General features: G+C 41.1%; 1 protein-coding gene across 14 annotated transcripts in view; it reads left to right on the top strand.

Moving 5' to 3' along the window:
• FOXP2 (forkhead box P2) overlaps positions 1-22932 on the top strand; it is a 686563-nt gene that overhangs the window by 248261 nt on the left and 415370 nt on the right. For 12 of the 14 annotated variants that reach the window (XM_059725976.1, XM_059725969.1, XM_059725978.1 and 9 more), the window contains one exon: positions 313-397. The gene's annotated coding sequence lies outside the window, so the exon portion shown is untranslated. The remainder of the gene's footprint in view (positions 1-312; positions 398-22932) is intronic. The other 2 variants (XM_059725970.1, XM_059725963.1) reach the window with 1 other exon arrangement.

Below are 22932 nucleotides of genomic sequence, written 5' to 3'. Positions count from 1 at the left end.
CCTAAAACAATGAAACCTAATTCTTTGCTGTATTAAGCATTATTGATCATATTAAATATAAAAAATATAGCTAGTTTCACTCCATTCATCCATGGGGTTTATGAGCGTCATGAGAAGGGGTTCTTCTTTTATTTGATACAAAAATGTTTTATTAAATTGTATGACAAAAAGAAAAAAATGGTCCTTTTATATTTCCACCAACACTCATTGTCACATGAAAATCAAGAATTAGCTACAGAATATAAGACTATCTGAATATGTTCTGTCAATAGAAAGATAGATAACGATAAACATTTTTCTTTGTCTCATCAGGCTGGTGATGCTGGAATTGATTTCATACACCTCTCCAGTTCAAGGCTGAAATTAGGAAGTCTTTTTTAAGGCCTGGAAGAGGTAGGTGAGTACAGTTAAAGCACTGCAAATCTCAGTATGATGCTTATAGATTTCTTTTCTCCTACTAGCATTGCTCCTGCTTTGCCAGTGTCTGTTCAAAAAACTCATAATTGCTTTCTCTTGTTCCCTCAACATTATTATTATTTGTATAAAGACTAGACAATTGAGCATAAGGAGTTAGTAGTTATAGAAGCATCTCTCTTCACATCCTTTTCTCTTCTCCTTTTCTTAGCTTCTTCATCTCCTGTGAAACTTAAGCAAAAAGGTAATCTAGGTTCATTTGGAATATTGAAGAGGTTTTGTGTACGATTAAGGGAAATTCAGTATAGCCAATGATATTTCAGCTGTACAAATGAGGGATGCTGCAATTACCAAAGCTAGGAAATGTGTAGTGGAAAACAGACCGATCTTTTTTTTATCTGATACTTATGCCAAGAGGAAGTATAATATTTTATACTAGATACTTTGCCTAGGCACTGTATTTATTCAGTCTTTGCAAAGTAATGCTTAGTTTTGTTTTAAACAAAGACTATAGAAGTGTACTACATACCAACAAATGGTGCACTGATAATTGAAGAAAAATAAATAATTTTTATTTCAATTTTTTTTTCACTTGGACATTGAGAGGCTAACGAGTTTGGTATATAGCAGTATTTCCCAACTGGTGTGTTGTCAGACATAACTCCAGGTATGTTGCAAGATCCTGGAGGTCATGGCTCCTGGTGTGGTGGGGTTCCAGCCAGTGCTGCCACCGCCACCCTGCACCACTACCACTTCACATCCATTCACACCCCCCCCCCCAGCTGTGCATCCAGCCATGCGCCACCCCCTCTTCCCTTCACCGCTCTGCGTTCAGCCAGTCTGCCATGGGATGGGAGAGGCCATGTAAGTGTGCCATGGGATGAAATAGGTTGGGAAACAGTGGCATATATTTTCATTATACTAGCTGCTTTAGCAACATGATAGTTAAGCTGCCTTACTCAGAAACATGTTTTTAAATTAAATGCATACTTTGTTTTAAATACTGATATATTTAAACTTGCGAGGATGAGATAAATTAATATAATGAATCCTAATGCTTGGATATCCCAAGTTTATTGAAACAATAGTAATCTATACTCAGTTGGGAACACAAACCTTATCTTGAAATCCATGACTTTGAGTTCAGTTCTTCTCATTAAGAGCTCTGTGTGAGTTTGCATTTCAACATACCTGAGAGCTAGGATTCTTGGTTCTTGGTTATTAGGGTGCTGGCCCTGGTCTTGAGAAACCTGCATTTAATATTCATGTCTGCTTCAGATTGCTTAGATGACGTTGAGCTAGTCAGATAGGACCAGATTTAGGTATTTTAAAACTGCAGGTAGATGCCTGTAGGATTTTCCTGTGTGCCAAACTCCCATTGATATCAGGGGTAACTGGGCACCTAAGCATATTTGAAAATGCCACTAGGTACTTAATTGTATAACCAACTGGCAAGAGAATATTTATATCTGTCTCATTGTGTCTTGGTGTTTTACCTGCAAAATATGGGTGTTAGCGTTTCCCTGCATCAGATAAGTTTTGTTTGAGGATAAATACATTAGACTGTGAGACACATACTATTGTAGTACTGACCAGTATCTAAATCCATATGCAAACATTCATTTCTAGCATGTGGAAGAATTTCATGGAAATTTCCATTGCTAGAAATAATTGCAGGAGAGGGAGGAATGCAGACATCTATTCTGCAACCTCCCCATCTTCCGTAATACTTGTGCCTTCCCCAGACTAAGGTGATCCACATCTGGAGAAAGCGTGGGCTCCTCTAGGCCTCCTGTTTCCAGAGGACTGGAACAACAGGGCAAAGCTCTGTGCCTGCTTCTCATGCTGGGAACTATGTTGTGAGAAGCAAGTAGGGGACTTATAGCACTGATCCCTCTGCTTGGCTTAACCAGGCCTGTTGTTGTCATAGGGAATTATTTTAAATGTCTATTGTTGTTTTTTCAATTGACTACATATTGTTGTAGACAGAGTAGAAGAAAGTAGTATCCATTGGGGATTATCCCAAGTGGGCAAAGCATTTATAAATACCAAAATATCTCTAGCTGATGTCTGATGGAAGGGAGCCCATGCAACTTGAATCCATTCTGGGATAGGAACTTCTCTTACTCCCTTCTGCTTTGACAACCCATCCTGGATCTTCTGGTCCCACCAATCTGTACCTTAACAACATACCATAATGTAAACCAGGCCAAATTACTTTCATACAAATTTGTGTAGATACATGCAGGCATACCTTACCCCTCACTCTCCATTGTGCAGTGTGTGACAGATGCTTCAGAATCATGGAATATTCAAAATGTGCTATATTTAAGGTTATGGATATTGTAAGTATTTTTGTGGGCTTGTTGGTTTAGAGGGTAAGATAGGGAATAGTTCCTGCAGGATCTAAAGGCACTTGGGGAGTAATTAATGCTGAAACAATGCATGTAACACGTTTTCTGAAGTTTCAACCTCCTGGGGAGGAAGCACAGACTGATTTGACCTGGTTCAGAGGACTGAGAAAACAAAGGGTTTAAAACTGCATAAAATGACAGCCCGGGGGGGGGGGGCAGGGGGAGGAAGAAGAGGAAAGAGAGACAATCCAAGAGCAGACAAGTAAGAGATTGATCAGAGATAGTCCCTGTGAGAGTTTCCATGTGGGAGGTGAACGGCCACCTGGCAAGCTAGGCATGTGTATAGGTAATTTTCCCATTTTTAATTATTTTTTTTTTCCTGAAAGGCTTCTGTTCTGAATTTATATTCCTCTAGGTGATGTCAGGTCTCCTAAGATTATCACAGTGAACCCCAGGGCTAGGGACAAAAGTTGCACATAAACTGGTTTAAGTGATCAGAAACTGGTTTAAACCTGTAATAGAAAATAAGTTCAGTGCACATAACCGAGTTTCAAAATGGTGGAAACTGGTTTGAGATAAACCTGGTTGAGTGTAGTATCAGACTTAAGTGATTGAGCTCAATCTGGTTTATGCAAATTCTGTCCCACACCCCTTCCTGGTTTAAGTTAAACCAGAGCTCCCCAGCAGCCCTGCATGCTCTCTGGGCTGTGCTCTCTGCTCCAGCTGGAGCAGGGACAGGCAGGGGCTGGGGCCTAGCCAGAAGTTAGATCCAGAAGGGAGCAGTATCCAGGGGGAACTATTTGGGTCCCTGTTTGGTGATTTTTGCCAGGCATTTAAGGTTGGTGAAGAAACAGGATTCATTGGAAATGAGAAGGAAATGCACAGCTCTGCTGTGGGAATGAAGACAAAGTCAAAATGTATGAAGTGTCATGGCTTCCCATAACTTGAAAAAGATTTGGCAGTGAGGGGGACTGTGCTTAGTGGCCTCTACCATATAATTTTGTTCAGATGAGCTGTACTAACCTATCCTTGTGGTAGGTTTTTCCATCAGCATGTTTGTCCAATGTGGGCCATGTGTTTTACAGTCATGCTCAGTGTTGGCTGCATTTAATCAACTTCATATTGGTTTCCATTGTTTAGCACATGCTGGACAATCTATTTGATGAGATTTTCTTGTATGCAATTATACGATGAGGGGCTTGTCTTATAATACAAAGGCTCATCTTGTATTCAAGTAAGTATGGCATATAGGGTTATGTAAATATGTAATACCGGTGGTAAATGGAGGGAGAAATGGACCTATTTTGTAACTGTAGCCTTAATAGCCAAGTTCCAGGAAAGGTGAGACTGAGTGCCAGGACACACTGAGGCGGTATAAGGGCATACCTGCAGCCTGAGGTTTCAGGTGTGTTTATATGGGGTGAATGGTGCTTTTAAGTAGCCAATCCTATTTGCAGAGAACTGGGGCAGTCACATTAGCCAGAGAGCAGGGGCAGGTGTGATGTCTCAGGTACTTGGCCTAGCCAGGCATGCCTGATCAGAGGCTCTGACAATCAGAGATTATTATTATATTATTATTATTATTACTGACAGCATTTTACTATTGCCCAGAAATATCTAATCTACACATATTGTATATTGAGACATAATGATGTATTTTAATTTTTTTTTTCAAGCTAGAGTGTATGTTATGTAATGAAAAAAAGTTTAGAATACAAAGCAGATCAGATTCTGTTTTCTAAATGATAATGGAAAGTTCTCTGTATACCAGTCATGCGTCTGTCTGGGAGGTATACTTGTCATTACTAATACTAGTCAGTTTCTCCGTAGTTTGTGTCCCAGATCGTGGAAGACTGTTTGTTTATGGTAGGAATATATTTGTTGCATTGGCAGGTTGCAATTACAATTTGGTCAGCCAACAACAGCAGTTCCAGCAAAAAAAATTAAGATATTTTTTCTGGAGATTTACCATGTTCTCTGCCACGTAATGCCAGAAATGCAGTAATACTGACTGATGTGCCTATAATAATTTGGCAGTATCACTTTATTGAATTCCAAATGTCTGGACTGTGAGGCAGTTCTACCACATATGGATGAAAGTAACTATTATTCTGTTTCTTCAACTGTTTCTCCCTTAATTTTGAGTTAAATACAATCTATAACAAATAGTTTTGTTTATGGAAAGCCAAATGTATTTGGCTTTTCTAGTAATAGGTCTTTGTTTCTTGCAGTAATGTAGAAGAGGTTAGGGTGTTTTTCTTGGACTCAAGGAGGAAATAGTGATAAATTTTAAGTGCAAGTTCTTGTATACCTCAGACTTCTAGTTGAGTTCCTTTAGAGTGAAAAGTAGGATTCAGGGCTTGAAAATACTTGTAAAAGGATATCAGAAAGAAAGCATACTTGGGAGTAAAAATGAGGATAGTTAAAGATACTGCTTCGCTAGCCTGTCTTACAAGAAGTCAGTTAACCAAGTACACTTCCATTCCAGCTGAGAATTCTTGTAATTTAAATGAAAAGAGGGATGGAAAATTTAAAAAAAAAAAATCCTTTCTCCTGTCAGAAGAGAAACCAGGGAAGAGGATGGTTTTATACTTTTTCCATTTCTTTCCAATGGGACATATTCTTTTGACCTGTTAGCGGTAAAGGCTTAATTTTCAAGCCTGGACTTCCCTCTGCACAAACATGCTTGCTCCTGCAATGTGCAGTATGGGCACATATTTGCACACTGTAAAATAAGCAATATCGAAATGCCAGAGATCTTGAGCTTCCTTTTGAAATGATCTCTCTCCCTTTTGTTCCACACTAGTCTGTACTCATGAGATGCCCTTTCAATTCTGATCTGTTAAGTCACTTTATTCTAATCCCTCTTGAAAATTTTCTTCCAAGGCAGTAGTAATAATTTTAAGTGGTTAACTGAATTGTGAAGATGTGGTCTTGTAGCTGTATTTAATAATCTAGAAGATGTATTAAATAATTAGATGATCTTCTGGTACCCTCACTCTTTGTTATCCCTAATCTTCTCATATCTGAATTTAGATTGTAAAATATTGTAATTGGTACCTAAACTTGTACATTTTATTTGTTCTTTAAAAGGCCTCATAGTATCAGTGTAATTTTTTCATGCTGGACTGTGGTGTAATATAAAAACAACCCTGAAAGGACTCTAGGAACTGCTTTTTCATCCATGAGTAGACTTCTCGGTCAGACTTTTAGCACTCCTTTGGGTGAATGGCTTGCCGGGTGGCTTCCTTCAAGCTGCACTCCCATAAAGCAGTTGTGAATCAGTGGGAGCTTATCAGGCCATTGGGGTCAACTGAATCAACCTCATGATCTTCTGACTTAGTGCTTTGAGGAAAAATTCTAACATGCTTTTTCTATTATAGAGAGCTGTATTTTTGCTGCAGTATGGAAAACTTTATTGACTGAACTACTGAACTGATTACTTATGAAAAAGAGACGTAGTGATGATTTTTTTCTTATAGTTCTGACATAATTTAATTTTAACAACACTGCCTATATACAAATATTTTATATTTCTTGTTTATTACAAAATTTTACTTATCTATGATTACATTTTATTATAAATAATATAATACTGGCAGATCCAAAAGTAAGGAGACATTACATGTTGAATTTAGATTGGGAAGTTAAGTGGTGACTCTTGATTTGTTGGAGGTCAGGTGCTTTACAGAGGTGTGAAGCATTTAGTCTCAGTGGGATAGTATGAGCTACTCTGCCAAATGATTAATAGAGTGGCACTAATTATTTCCTCAAAGAAGGCTGCATGTTCCAAATTCCTAGTCAGAAGTTGAATGCTGTGCTATACTCATAGAGAACCCTGGAATAATACTAGGAATAGGAGGGATAATGTTAAAAGAAAAAATATAGAACTTCTTTCCCCAAAATAATTGGGTGGGCTGCACCTGAATTCTAATTCTTACTAAACAAAGACTGAAGTATAAACCCAATACTTTAGATTTTTTTTTTTTGTAAATGGGTTATTTTTACAGCGTTTTGAATTACCTTTGCAAGATAATTGTAGTTAGCTGTAAATTACTGGTATTTGGGGAACTTGTAGAAACATTTTAATGGATTATAAAGGTAAAGGCAACTTTCTTGCACAATCAGAAGTAGTTTACATTTATAAAATCAAATTTGTGGCCTGGAACTGGTAGGTAGTAAATTTTTTGCTATGATTATACAAAGAAAGAAAATATGGATTTTAACTGGCCTGCCTTTCAATTCACCTGAACATTAAGTATGTTCTTAATGGTCTGATTTGCTGGGAAGAGCACTATTATAATAATCTGCGTTTTACAGCCCATATCAAATATAAGCTTGCATCACTTACTACAAAGTTTGTGCTTTGGGAGATATTTTCATGACATCCAAGAGTGATGTCCCACAATTCTTGGAATTAGTTCGTAATGGTATCATCTTCTGAAATGAGTTGTTGCTCACACACACTGATTATTTTGTGGTTCGTGCCTAATCTGATAGCTATATTTAAAATGTCATAGACTTTTTATGGAAAAACATGTTAAAAATTGTCGTTATCTCAGTAATTGTATAAAATGATTATGGAAAAGGTGGTATACATTTCTTCTAAAGTTCCTTGCTCTATGCCACTCAAAAAGTGGAGGTGAAAATACAATTTTTAAGTTAATTGAATACTATTTTTTAAATGTTGACTACATGACAACAGAGGACTATTACTGTAGTTGTAATGTAAAATAAAGTTGGAGTCTGGAGCCCCCTTTTAGCTGTCAGCTTTATTAAGAAGCTACTGGTGTGTTGAACTAGGCACCCGTATTGTATAAGCAGTACATTCGGGTGTCTAGGGAGAATTTTTTTCTCTTCACTGCTGCTTTATTAGGCCTTGCTCACTCATACACTGTTGCCCTGTCTTACTCCAGCTTTCTAGCTGCAACTCACAGCACAGTAGGTCTAATGCAGATTGACGCCTTTGCCAGAGGACTGATTGAAACTTGTGTCTCATAGTTGCTAATGCTCACTGAACCATTTTATTGAAGATAAAGTAAATAAAATAGATTGCCATATGAGAATTCTCTGAAATCAAATGGAATAATTTGACAGGTTTAAGCCCATGAAAAAGGCAAAGCATTGAAGCAGACGGGAATACTCGTTATGCACAGTATGCCAGGAAAAAGTCTCTACTGGGTTTGATGTTAAAATATTAATGCTTTTTTTACCAGAAATTGTAATTGTTGAAAACATTTAGCATTGTCTCCAACAGAATTTATATTTTGGCCCAGATTTGTTGCTTTTCTTTAGAGGTGGGGGGAGGGTTGTGCCTGCATGAAAGGGACGATATTGTGCTGATTTCTTTTTCTTATTGCTCTTCTGACACTTTTGCGCATGGATCACTAGGCTTTTAGAATTTAATACAAAACAGAAATGTATCTTTTACAGTATGTGGTACAGTCTTCATATTTTAAATAAAAGTAAGCTTTTTCTTTGGGAAACTAATTCTGTGGAATGGTGTAACACAATGTAGTTTTTAATCCTTTGTTAATTAAGAGTGACAGTTTGTATTAGCAGGAAAACTGTAATAGGAGCTGTAGCTTCTGAATACAAATGCTATATAATCTAATACAGTAAAAACGGACTAATAAAAGCCATTGTATCAGATCATTCAGCCTACTTGGTCAACTGTAAACAAATGAGTTCACAGCATTTCTTTTTTTAAAAATCTACTGTAGATTAATTGGTATTATGGCTAGCTTTTGGAATAAGCTAATGTATAACAGCAGAAAGCTGGCAGTAAATAAAGTTTAATATTGTATGTTCTCTCCTGTTCGTCATCTGGTTTGCACTGAATTTTGGCCACTTTTTCTTTCACAAGTGATTTCATTGAAACTGTTTAGACTACGGTTGTGGAGAAAACAGAATATCCAGAATGCATTGTTGCTAGTTTAATATAAAGAGTTCACTAAAACACAGACTTTTAGTAGCATGTTTTAAAAGCTTAAAATAATTTTAAGAAAGTGAAGATCATCCCTTTCTAAACATAAATATCAATGATTTTAGAATCTATCTCTGAAATATCATTTTTATTTCTTATTCTCTGTGCTTTTAACGTAGTTGTTAAAACTTGAACAAAATTCACTTTATTTTGATTTAGGCATTTTATAGGTAAACTACACTTAAATTATAAAACAATATAGTAATATGGCAGAATTGGTCACAAGCTTTCAGTGAATGAGAAGTAGAATCGTTTATCAACATTGAGGTAAGGTGGTTAAAAAATATGAAGTGTTCACAGTCTTTCCCCCCTTCCTTTTTGTCATATTTTTAAGAAAACAAACCATTCATCTTTGCCTTATCCTTGCCTGAAGTGCTGAAGAGTCAATCTAGTGATAGTAGTCTGTTTCTAGGTAAAGTCTCCATTGTATCACAATGATTCTGTGTGGTCCATAATGAGTATGTGGACGCATATATTGAATGGCATGCAGGTGAGATGGAAAAACCTTATAGGAAACTGATTTACTCCCTTCATAGGTACCTCTTTGTAAAGTCATTTCCACCTCTGTCTTCATGTGACAATTATGTTGTTCTGGGTCAGGGGTTATCAACTGGGGGTTCATGTACCCCTGAGAGTACTTTGAAAGGTCCCAGGGGGTACGTGGGGGCGGGCAGGGATGGAGTGCCACCACCCTGCACCACTGCCTCACAGGAACAGGCCAGGGCGGGGCAAGAGCAGGGCTGCACAGACATGCTGCTGCCGCTTCGCCACTCCCTGTCTGGCCTCTCACCACCCTGTCCCCCGCTCTCCCCCTGCTTGGCGTCTGGCTGCTCACCACCCCCCTCTCCCCAGAGGTACACTTATTAAAAAGGGGGCCACCGGGGGTACACTTATTAAAAAAGGTTGAAAACCCCCGTTCTAGGGGTGAGATTGTCTTGCCATGAAAAGAATGAGGATGGATCACAATACTTCATCATTTGATCATCATGTTCAGCGTCTTTTTTGATAAGAGTATTTTGGGGGAGTAGGGGTGCAGAGTTGTTTGCCTGCTTGTTTCAAATATAGATCACACATATTTCTTATGATTTTCAAGGGGTTATAGGCTCAAACACTGGGTGTGTACAACTGTTCAATTCAACTGGTAGAAGTGCAGCCACTTAGTTTAGGCTGTTTGAAATTCAACCAGTTGAAACCTATACAAGTTTCTCTAAGGGTTGTCTTTGTGTTCTGCAGACAGCCTGCAATGCTTGAAGCATCCAGCCAAGGGCACCCAGAGTATGCATCCCAGGATGCTTTGCAGGGTCCCTTGTCTGCCAACTTCAGGTGACAGGAGACATGGGCACAGGTCAGGGCCAATTGGCTGCTCCCTTACAAATTTCCCTAAGAGCTGGCTATCAGGCTATTAGTAGACGGGTGGGGAGAGGAGGGGAGGGCTTTGCCTATGGTGTTGCTAGGTCCATGTGTGGGACTGCAGGCATTGGCGACATGTAGAGGGTGCATGTACACCCCTTGAGATTGGCCATGCCAGTGGTGGAGATCGGCTGCTGAGGGACCTGTCCCCCCAGTTGACAATTAGCCATTGGTGCCCCCCCCAGTATTAGGAGGCACCAGTTGCCCATGACTCCAGGTCCACACCCTGTACATGGGGTTGCAGGCATGGGACTCTGGACTGCCACAGGAGGGAAGTCTACCTCCCTGCGATGCTTCTAGCTAGCATCCTCAGCCTTGTGTGTTGGGCTGCAGCCATGAGGCTCTGAAGTGTCTCGGGAAGGGAAATCTTCCCCTATGCAGGAGTGGGGCTCCAAGGACCTCAGGGCAGTGTCTGTGCAATGGAGTGGCAGGGGGCATAAGAAGATCAAGGGGGGTGGGAGAAGGCAGCATTATAGTCAGGTTGGGTGTCCCATGATTTTGGGTCACTTCTCCTTGCCACATGAACAGTCTCTCAGATGTCAGAGGGAAGGGATTGCTGTGACTTGGGCTGCAGCAGTAGAATACAGTTGAAACATAGATTGTCCCTATGGAGGGGAGTGGGAGAGGGAGCAGGGCAGGCGGGGATTCCAGAGTTTGGGGTGGCAGCTGCAGTCAGTTGGGGAGGTGTGCAAACCTTCATTCACACTTGAACCCCAATCAATTAGCACTTCAACCTTGTCTCATATGGCAGAGATTTCCATCATGTTGGTCATTTTTGAAGTGGTTGAAGTGCTTTGAATTTTTGTACATATGGCATGTCATCCAGTGAATCTGATTCCACTAGCTAAAATGTAACATTTGTAGACACTTGTCATTTCCCAATGGTGTAAAAGGCAACAAAGACTATCAATTTAATTAGGTTTTGCTTCGTTATGCCCAAGAAGGTACCTAGTAATGTTCCAGGTAAAAAAGAAAAATTAATCAGTAGTTATTTTGTCTGTATCTGTAAACAGGTTGCCATCCCCAGTGGCATTGCAGCGGTCTCTGAGGGGCACCCTTCAAGTCCTTCAATACTTCACTCCTGTCTGGTCCTGCATCCCACCTTTACTTTCCTGCCACATCTTGATGGAATAATGATTAAGATATTACTCCGGCGGGAGGCTGCCCCTTTGTACGCCCTGGTGACTAGGGCTGTCCTTGCATGCTCCGACCACCCGTAGACATGCCCCATGCCTCACAGATGTTGTTTGTACTTCTGTGTTGGGGTTCTCAGCTACCATGGGCTTTTCACCCCATTTTTCTCTAGCTAGGGCTACCAGCCTAAACCCACCAGATAGGACTTGACTCTGAGGCTCTAGCTCCTTAACAGTCTCTGGGCCTGGTCCTCCTTTTGTGCTCACTATGGCACCAGGCCTTCTGACCCTGTGCACCTGCTAGTGCACTGGGCTCTTTGGCCCTTTATGACTGCACCCTGTGACACTAATGATGCCTCCTCCTCCCCTACAGCCTCAACCACAAACCACTGGATTACCAATCTGTAACACAAACAGTAAGCCCCTGGGCTATAAGCAAAATCAAGTTAAGAAAGGCAGTCTGCCAGCTCATGTTTTCCATGGCTCTGTGCTTCTGCTTCCCACCATCTGCTTGTGGTGCTGCTGCAGCTTCTCTGGAAGTCATCAGGAGTCCACAGTCTCTGCAGCTGACCCCCCTGGGCCAGCTCAGCCCAGGTTTTTTATAGTTCTGACCTGCCCCCCTCCAGTCACTTGACCAGCCAGGAGAGCTCAGCTCTTGAGCCCTACTCTGCCAGCAGGCTGTGCCCAAAGAGTTCTGGTCTTAAAGGGGCCAGTCTGCTTTCTGGTAACAGGGCTAGGGTTCCCTGCTACACCCTCCCCCTCTTTTCTTTTGTCCGGGTTTTTTCCTTCCTCTCTGAGCCCTCTTCTTCATATTGTCATGAGAAGAGGTTGGCACTTACATTCTTGGTCCCTGGGTGATGCTCTATCACAAAACAAGATGGCTGAAGACTAACGGTCCATGTAATTAATCTAGCATTATCTGTCTTCATGCTTTGTAGCCATCGTGGCGGTGCATGGTCCATGATTAGCATGAACTTTCATCCTAACAAGTAATATCGGAGTGTTTCTATGGCCCATTTGATTGCCAAACACTCTCTATCGTAGCATAATTGCTTTCAGGCGGGTGTAATTTCCTACTTATATATGGTATCGGACATTCTTCCCCTTCCTCCATTTGGACCAACACTGCACCAATACCCATGTTTGATGCATCTGTTTTTACCAAAAATAGTTTATTGAAATCTGGCGTATATAGCAGTCAACGCGCACATAATGCATCCTTCACCTCTTGAAATGCTCTTTCTGCCTCTGGTGTCCATCTCACTTTGGTTGGGCACCAGCCCTTACCATCTCAGTCAAGGCCACCACTAGGTCTGCAAAATGAGGCACAAATTTTCTATAATAATTCACCAGTCCCGAGAAAGCCCTCACATGTTTCTTTGTTCGGGGAGCTTGATAACTCCATAGTGCCTCCACTTTATCCAGCAATAGTTACACCTTACCGCTTCTAACTGAAACCTGAGGTACCGTGTTTCCTCCTTCCCAATTGTGCACTTTTTCAGGCTGGCTGTTAGTCCTGCCTTCCTTAGGTCCTGCAATACCACTCGCAGGGCTGTTAAATGTCTAGCCCAGCCTGCGGTATACATGATAATATCATCTATATAGGCTGCATCATAACCCCCATGAGGGGCCAAGACTCTTTCCATTAGCCATTGAAAGGTAGCAGTGGCTCCATGTAATCTGAATGGCATATGCCAGAAATGGAATAGACTCCAAAGTGTGGCGAATGCTGTCTTTTCTTGGTCCTCGGGTGCTAATGGGACCTGCAAATAGCCTTTCGTTAAGTACGAAGTGAAAATATAGCTGGCTTGCCTGATATTCTCCACCATTTCATCCACTCTCAGCATTGGATAGGCATCAAACTTAGCCACCACGTTTACTTTCTGAAAATCAATACGGAGTCAAATTTTCCCATCTGGATTCGGTACTATGATGATGGGACTGTGCCAGTCACTGTGGGATTCTTGTATTATGCCTTTCTCTAACATTATCTCAATCTTATCTTTTATCTGATCCTGTAGTTGTTGTGGGATCTGCCTCCAGTTCTTGCAGATCACCTGGCCTGGAGGGGTCTTTATTTGATACATCATGCCCCAAGCTGTCCCAGGGCGCTCCTGGAACATGTCTCAATACTCTTTCGCTAGCTCCATTGCCTGTCGCTTCTGTTCCTTGGATAGTCATGGGGCCAGTTCCACATCACTTCTCCTATCCCCTTCCCCCAGGGAGGGTCCTAGTTCTGGTTCTTCAGGTTGAGGGGCCAAATATAGGCACTCTGGCTCTTGCCATAGCTTCAGCATGTTAACATGGTATACTTGTTTTTTCTTTTACCTGTTGGGCTGGTGCGCTTCATAATCTACAGGCCCCACTTGGCGTATCATTTCATAGGTTTCCTGCCATTGTGCAAGTAACTTACTTCCTTGGTCCGGTAAGAGAACCAACACACATTCTTCCAACTCAAATTTCCTTTCTCTGGCTCCTCTATTGTAATAGGTTGCTTGTCATCTTTGGGCCTCCCTAAGATTTCCTAAAGCCTTTCTCTGTGCCACATCTGGGCACTCCCTCTGTTGTATCACATATTGAACAAGGTTCTTGTCTTTACTCTGTTGCTCTTCCCAACTTCATGTAATCAAATTAAGGATGCCTCATGGTTGCTATCCGTATAATAGTTCAAAGGGGGAAACCCCTGTTGAGGCTTGGGGTGCCTCTCTTACTGCAAATACTAAAGGTGGTAACAGTCGATCCCATTTCTGCGGGCTCTCTACCATGAACTTCTTCAACAGCTGTTTCAACATTTGGTTAAATCACTCCACTAGCCCTTCAGTTTACGGATGATATACTGCAGTCTTTAAATGTTTAATTCCCAGTGGTTTGCTAACTCCCTTGATCACGTGAGATGTAAAATCCATTCCTTGAGTGGTCAGCAATTCTTTGGGGATTCCAACTCCGGAGAATATTTCTAATAACTCGTCTTCCACATTTGGGGTGGACACCCTCCGTGTGGGCACGGCCTCCGGGTACCTTGTTGCATAGTCCAAGAGGACCAGAATATATTGGTGTCCAGCACTACTTCTTAACAGTGGCCCCACAATATCCACCACCACATGCTCAAAGGGAACTTCCACCAAGGGCAGCCATACTAACGGAGCTTTTGGAGGATGATTAGGGTTTACTTTTTGACATGGTGGACATGAAGCACAGTAATTCGCTACTTCCTGTATTAATCCTGGCCAAAAAAATCTTTCCCAAATGCGAGCTTCTATTTTGTTCCTCCCCAAATGTCCACCTGTGGAGAGTTCATGAGCTACGTTCAATAGGGCCCTTTGGTATCACCAAGGTACCATCAATTGTACTACTTCTTCTCCTTTGGGTCTTCCCCGCTCAACTCTATATAGGAGATTGTTCCTCACTTCAAATATTGGAGTTGTCTTTATCAGTTCTGGTTGCAGCAATTCCCCATTGCACTGAGCTAGATGTTCCTGGAATGCGTACCAAAACCCTTCCTCTTGGCTCTGTTCCAATTACAAATACTTATCCTTCTACAAGTGGGCAGTGTTCACCTCCTGTTCTACCTCTTTCTCTGTCAGAGGTTGTTCAGCATCACTGGCAAATCCCTCAGCCATAGGATCATCCTCAAGTACAGCCTCAGACTCTACTGCCTTACATCTTCAGATACCTACTTCAGCGTCCTCCTGTGGGGCCTTCTACCACGTCTGACTCCTCTTTAGAAGCTTTCCCTCCATCCTGAATGGGCTGCGATAACCTGAGGTATGCTGAATGGGTTGTGAGGCCCCTCTAGTCTCCCTCACTTGTCTCAAATTATGCTTCACAGGTTCCTCTTTCTTTTTCACATGGGCTATTGCTGTCAGTAACCCTGGCCAGTTGCATCCTAGCATGATCGGATAGGATAAGTGCTCAGTTACCCTGACTAACATCCAGCATGTATTCTTGCCCACTTGCAGAATAACCCACACTCTGTCATGTCTTTGGGACTCCTTGCACCAGCATCTAGTGATTATCTGGTCTGCTACTTCCCTCTCTCTTCCTGGTAACACATTTCTCTGCATTATTGTGTGTGATGAGCCTGAATCTAACATAGCACGTATCTTCCATCCCTCTAGTCTCACGTCCACTGTCAGTGCGGTCTGTTCCAATCCCGGCACAGGATGAACCCTGGCCCCATAACTACAAACCCCTTCCTAGGGTGTGCTTATTGTGGTTTTATGCCTCCCACCATCGTCTCTAACAATGCCTGTTGTCTTTCTGTTTGCTCCTGCAGAACTTGGACTACTTGACACAGCAGTCTCAATACTTGTTGCTTTGCCCCCAAATCCAAGGCTAGCATCTGCACATGCTTTGCTGACTTCTTTTTGTACCCAGGGGTTCTTTCTTTCATTTGGGCAAACCACCCTCTTAGGATACGCACTGCCCAGGAAGTTTCCTGGCCAATGCACCAATGTAACAGGTTGCTATCCCCGGCAGCATTCTAGCAGCCTCTGAGGGGGGCACCCTTAAAGTCCTTTGATACTTCTCTCCTGTCTCTGGTCCTACATCCTGCCTTTACTTTCCTGCCATGTCTTGATGGAAAAATTATTAAGATGTTACTGCAGTGGGAGGCTACCGCTTTGTATGCCCTGATGACTAGGGCTGTCCTTACATGCTCTGATCACCCCTAGACATGCCCCATGCTTCGCAGAAGTTGCTTGTACTTCTGTATTGGGGTTCTCAGCCACCATGGGCTTTTCACCCCATTTTTGTCTAGCTAGGGCTACCAGCCTAAACCCACCAGATAGGGTTTGACTCTGAGGCCCTCGCCCCGTAACAATCTCTGGGCCCATGGCCCTCCTTTTGTGCTTGCTGTGTCACCAGGCCTTCTGGCCCCTGTACAGCTGCACCTGCTAGTGCACCAGACTCTTTGGACCTTTATGACTGCACCCTGTGGCGCTAATGATGCCGCCTCCTCCCCTACAGCCTCAACCACAAACTGAATTACCAATCTGTAACACAAACAGTAAACCCCTGGACTATAACAAAAATATGCATCTTAGTGATACTAAATATGTTTTTGTCTAAATTTTCTGGTAAAAGAAACTGACTGACTGAATTTGTCTGCTTGTATAATAGTGAATAGGGGCTTTCCCACTGCGAGTCTGGAGCTACAAGCATGTGGCGCAGAGCCGCAGGGATAGAGGCAGCCAGAGCTATGCTGGGAGTGAGGAGCAAAGCCTGCCTGGCTTCTTGTATCCCCTGGGCTCTGCACTGTACCTGCAGCTCCGCACTCGCAGCGGGGAAGCCCCATGCTGAACTCTGCAGGGAAGCAGGGGCAGGGCTCCCTCCAGTCCTGGCAGAGTGCAGGGACTGCACAGTCGGGAGTGCGGGGAGTGTGTGAGGGTCCCTATGCCCCGCACCCTCCCTCACACCCCACACACCCACACCCTTCTCACCTGAGCTCTGCACTCCCACTGCCCCTCTGGAGGGAGGAGGGAGACAGGGAAGACTTCCCTTCAGCATGGAACAGAGCCTCCCCTCAACGCCCACCCTGGGGCTGGGCAGCATCGCATGGTACCCCACCCCCCCAACCCCAGGACAGTGAGGCTTGGGGGAAGGGGAGGAGGAAGAGTTCCCATCCAGTATCTCACAGAGTTCCCCTCTCCACCCTGGGAGGAGGAAGAGTACCCCCCAGCATGGAACAAAGTCCCCCTCTGCACCTTGTGGGACAACCAACTCAGCGTGGCCCCATTAAGGTGAAAGGGGCAGGGAGAAGTGCTGATTCCTTCCTCCGTTACATCCCTGCAGCTGGGGTTTGCCAACTCCAGGGTCCACCGCTGCACCCCCCTCCCTTCTGCTCCCTGGCAGACAGGCTGACCCCAGGTGCAGTGGGGGAAGTGGGAAAGGAGGGAAGAATTTACTCCCTTCATGCCCACTTTGCCTTGATGGGGCCATGCTGGCTGGTGTCTCCACTAGGGCTGGTTGCTGCTCTGGCTAGAGAGCAGAGGGGAGGGGCCAGCTTTGCTTTGGAGCAGAGAGCCCCATCCAGCCTAGAGAGCATGCTGGGATGTGGGAGGGGGGGGTGTCTGGTGTATCTTAAACCAGCAAGGGGTCTGGGACAGACATTGCATAAACTGGTTTGAGCCAAATCAGGTAAGCCTGGTACTCAATTCAACCAGGTTTATCCCAAATTGGTTATGACCATTTTGAAACTGGTTTATGTGCATTGAATGTCTGTTCTGTTACAAGTTTCTGATCACTTTAACTGGTTTGTGTATAATGTCTGTCCCTAGCCATAGTGTCCAGGAAGTGTGGCATCTCCAGGGACAGTCTGCTGCATCAGGAAGTTCCTGATGCCACACTCAATGGACACTCTGTGTTCTCAGGAAGACTTACTTTATGCCACCCTCTACACATTGCAGGTATCACACAATTAACTGCACAATTAATTGTGCAGTTACCTTAAGACCAGTTACACATGGAAGGTACTTATCGCACAAAAAAAGCTCCAACCAGCTATAAAGTTACCCCTCAAAAATGTGTGCTAATGTTTATAGGCAGTTGCTATTGAGCTTTAATCTTCACATGTAGCAGGATCTCCTATGTGGCTGGGAGCCCCATCAACTTACAGGGCTCCCAACCACAATGGTGCACTGTACCCAGTGTGAAGCTCCCAGGCCCAGGGGATCATGGCAGCAATGATCCCCAACACTTAGGTGTGCATGAAACTCATGAGCCCAGGGATCATGGCTGCCATAACTCCAAGGTTCAGGGGTGCATGAAACCCCCTGGTCCACACACATAGCCAGGACTGAGTCCCACATCTGATGAATTGCCTTGATTATTTTAGTTTTGTTTTTAGTTTCCAATACCTAAGCCATTGATAAAGCTTAATAGATACAAACCTTCAAATTAAATTTTAGATTTCTGTGCATAAATAAAATTAAGATTACATTTCTAAATAGTATTTGCATATTTTAAGGGTTATATTAAAATTTAAATAGATTATTTATAGAAAATAAATATTAAAATGAATTTCTTAAGGTCTTTATACTATAAAAATGTATGTACTTGGCAATACACAGAAACAGTCAATTAGTTTAGTTTTAATTACTTTTGCTGATATGGTTTGTATTTGCTGTATGTGCTATTTGTTTATTTTAATCCAATAAATTGCTAATAATTTGCAACATACCTTCAGTGGCTACTTCTCTGAAAGCATAACAATTAAAATTATAATAGAACTATAGGCAACAAAAGAAAATTATCAGATTCTGTGTGTTATATAATTTGAATAATATAAAGATGCAAAAGATACTGTTTCTTTAAATGTTTGTTTTACTGTATATCTGTATCATTGCTGTTGTTAAAGACGATTGTTTTATATGGTGAATATAAGACAAGTTAAAAAAATATGCTTGACCTCATTTGACCTTTTTGACGTTCAGTCAGTTAAAAGGTTTGTAAGACGTTTAATTACCAAATGGTATGATCATTATTCATCTCATCATTTGATATATAACGTCAAGTGAATTGCCTCCCCGGAGTGCACTGTGTTTCACAGATCAATAGATTTAGTAAGAGTTTGAGGGAGAGCGTTAAACATTCATAGCAATGAAGGAAAAGTATATCCTTCTTGTAAAATGCCTTATGTACCAATAGTTATTTTTTGAGCTTTATGGAGTTATTGTTTTATTTACTTCCTAGTAATACATAACCCTGTAATATTAAGGCTCTCATTAAAACATTTAATCTCTTTACTGAAATTAAAATATACTGCTCCCATACTGTTTTGCAAGTGAGCAGAATATAATACAGTAATTGTTATTTTTTCTGTAGTGTTTTACTCTGTCTTCTGTTAATTTTAGCTGTTTTTTATTTTCTCATTCTCCATTCAATCAAAGATCTTTTTTAACACATATTGGATGAATAAAAGAAAAGACAGAGCCTCTTCCTTATTGGTTAATATTATATGTATTTACTATATCGAACTACAGTTTATGCTCCTTGGTTATGAAGGACTTCCTCTATACAATGCAAATGTGATGGGTACAAACGTGCAAATTTACTTACACATTTCTTTCTTTATTGTAATATGCTTATGAACATACTATATGGAAGAGCCATCATGTAAGAGCATATATTTGACCTTTATTCTCTAAGCACACATAAAAAGGTTTTCTAGATAATCTCAAGAGATTTATTGGGTGGTTTAGCCAATAACCTTTGGCATTACTTCTCTTGTAAATGTTATCTGTTTCATTGGCTGATTTGCTTGTTTCTGATTTACCAGATAATGTAATTGTTTTTCCTTTCTCTTTCTTCATCATCTTGAAAAATAACATTTTTTTCTCTTTTTCTTCATGTTCACAAAAATGCACCCTGCTTTCAAACTTATGCTTTCTCATTGGTGCTGGGGCTGATCAGTCAATTGATGAAGAACTGTAATCTTGTAGCATGGCGAATCTGATGGGACAGAATCAACATTTGAAGGAAAATTCAGTTTCCTTATTCATCTGTCACATTGTTTACTCAAAAATTAATTTGAACTGTGAGCAATATCTAAGTTTCCTTGATCCCTTGCTCTTGTCCTTGTTCTTGAGGTATAGTGGTGTGTAGGAAAGGCCATGTTTCTGAAGTTTCTTATTCCTCAGGCCAAGCTAAGGTAATTCTCATGGGAAGTCTATTGATGTTGCAACAAGAAAATTCTTATCTATTTTTTTAGAACAACCTGGAAAATATGTCAGGAGACTTTCACAGGCTTAGATGTTCACTGTGTGTTATTCTTGTAAATGTAAAATCTAATTTGTTTGGACTCTTTGCATCAGAATTGTCATATGAACTTGTGTAAAGTACAAGAAGCAGCTCTGAGATATCATTCCTTTGTTTTCTGTTCTGACTGTACTGTGTTGTTTTTATAACTCAGCAATTCAAATAATAACAATGTCAGTAACACTGAAATTAGCAGGAAAATATTGTATATTATTTTTATTTTATTTGTTCTCCTTGCATTGCTACTTCCTAAGTGTTTTTTCACTTAGAACTCTACTATGCCTTTTGTTAGGTGCCACAAACAAAGCCATAGTTTCATTCTACATTGCAAAAGACCTATACTCTAATGCATAGCCTGCAGGAAATCAGTGGTAGCATCTTACAAGAAACTAGACAACTTAAGGCCTCTGTTACAGTGAACAGTGCAACACGATCAAAGCAATTAATATTGGATTCATGTGAAAGCAACTATTGCTTTGATGCTCCTAAGTTTAATGGGGCTTAAGCTTCCATATTGCTAAGCAGTCAGGGCTCAATCCAGAAAAACTACGTGCTTAGTTTTAAACATTTATGTTAAGTATCTTGTAGGAGAGATACATACTGTATGACATTGATACCAGTGCCATGCTACTCCATATTTTGACAAAGTATGTCAGAATACCACAGGTGCTCAGTGATGTATGTTTTAAGTGCTGGGAGTATGGTGCTTAGTGCATGGAGTAGTACAGGTCTATGAATAGCAGAATTAAATCATCACCATTATTTGGTAGGTGCTGGGGATGCAAGATCAGAGGTTTTAGTGGCAGAGTGTATTGTATCATTGATTGACCACAGAAACAGTAAAAGAAAACCGAGATCTTGATGGTAAAGGTTACTGAATGAAGGTGACTGAAAGTCAACAAGTTAGTCTCTCCTTCTCATCTATCATTTTGCAGGCATATCTCAGTAGTCTGAAGCTTAAAGGAAGTATTCATCCTATTTGAGTCACAAATGAATATTCTGAGAATTCAAGAAAATTAGTTTGAATAAAAATTAAATTACAAATGTGTTTTTAAGGAAAATAATATAATACTGCCTTTGTCAGACATTTCTTTGTTGCAGATTATTTTAGTCTCCAGTCTATCATCTATGCATCATGGCATGATTTTGGCCAATTAAGATTTAAATTAGATACCATCAAGACCCAACCATGAAATCTTGATGGAATATATCAAGATTCATAAAGAATGGGAGGACATATTGCAGGAAAACAACTTCAAGCAACCATGACGATAGGCATATCATATCTAATATGATTTCCCAAATAGAGGGCAGAGTGCAGGAAATTTCAAATATCAGATCAGGCACATGGGACTTTAAAATATGGTCTAATTTACACCTTTGGATTGAATGTCATTCCAAAATTGATCTTACTGGCATCCCTGTTTCTTAAAAACTCATTGAAACACCAAAACATAAAGGCTGCAATGTATCACCTGCCTCATTTTATGGCAGTTGAGATCCCTAGAAACACAAAATCATGGGGCTTTATTTTATTTCTTTCCATTCTGCAAGCCTTCCTGGGAAAGTTAGACAGCACTTGAGTGGAACTTCTTGAAACAGTTCTACCAGAGGGTCAAATTTCAGGACAGGTATACTAAAATCCACCATAGCAATTATCTCTAAAAATGATTTTTTTCTTTGTTATGTTGGAACAATACTTATTTTGTATTATGCCATTGAAGCAGGATTATATGCCTTTGGAGCAGGGTTGCCAACCCTGTGTGTGTGTGTGTGTGTGTGTGTGTGTGTGTGTGTGTGTGTGTGTGTGTGTACTGACAATCTGCAAACTTTACTGACAACCAAGCTTTCTACTGATATATTTTTTACATAATGTAAATGTACCCCTTCTGCCTGGTACTAGAAAGTAGTCAGAAAGATCACATTCAAATTTAGGGGTTTAACACCAACTTTCTATATCTAGCTCAAGTTTCCACCCAAAAATCTGGGAAAATAAATTTTCATTGGCTGTTCTAAAGTGAACACATTTCTCCACTTGCAAGCATTGTTCAAATAAAACAAGGTTTATTATACATGACTGTGTATATCTCATGCATTGCCATGTGCAAGAAACACTTTCTTACACCAGCTGCTTTTAGTGTTGTGCTTGCTTTCGTTGCCTTTGTAAATCCATTCTTTGAATTTACTATCTGTAGTTTTAGCAGACTGAAACAGACACATTCTGCATACTTATTCTCTTTTAGCAATGGGTTCATTTGCACTTTTATGATTATCACATTTTTTTCACAGCTGCCATTTTTTACACACGACTTTTTTTTAACCCAGAGAACCTTGTCTACCCTTTTTTATATATGACACTAACATGAACAATGACAAGTTGATGTCTTTTTTATGATGTGTTATTTTTTTTAACCTTCGGATCAAGAACTCCCCTCCCCCCACCACTGTAAAATAGCCCCATGGGGAACACCTACATGTACAGTGTGTGGTGCTGCAGATGGATTTCCAGTGCCACATATTTCTGTGCTCTTGTGGATGTGACCATTGGCTACAAATTGCTGCAACAGCATGGGTTTATGTTGAGTGTACAAGCCCCCTTGGGACAGCGGGGATTATATTTGGTGGTTGAAGCCTTTTTTGACATGGGCTTCATTTCTACTATTAGAAAATTTGAAGTAATAGCTCTGATGTTTGAATAGCCTCATTCATTTCACATTAGGTGCTAACTCAGATATTAGTGATAAGGCCTGTTCTGCGCATGCTGTTAATGAGTATTTCAGTGCTGAAAGAGGAGACTTAAATGTGCATACAGAGGAGACCTAAATGTCAACATAGTTAATATTTACAGGGTTTTTGGTTGTAGCCTTGTTGGTCTAAG

Source organism: Alligator mississippiensis, chromosome 4, assembly GCF_030867095.1.
Source record: "Alligator mississippiensis isolate rAllMis1 chromosome 4, rAllMis1, whole genome shotgun sequence".
Lineage (NCBI taxonomy): Eukaryota > Metazoa > Chordata > Crocodylia > Alligatoridae > Alligator > Alligator mississippiensis.
Note: the sequence above shows the minus strand (reverse complement) of the source record. Positions and strands in the feature narration are given on the sequence as shown.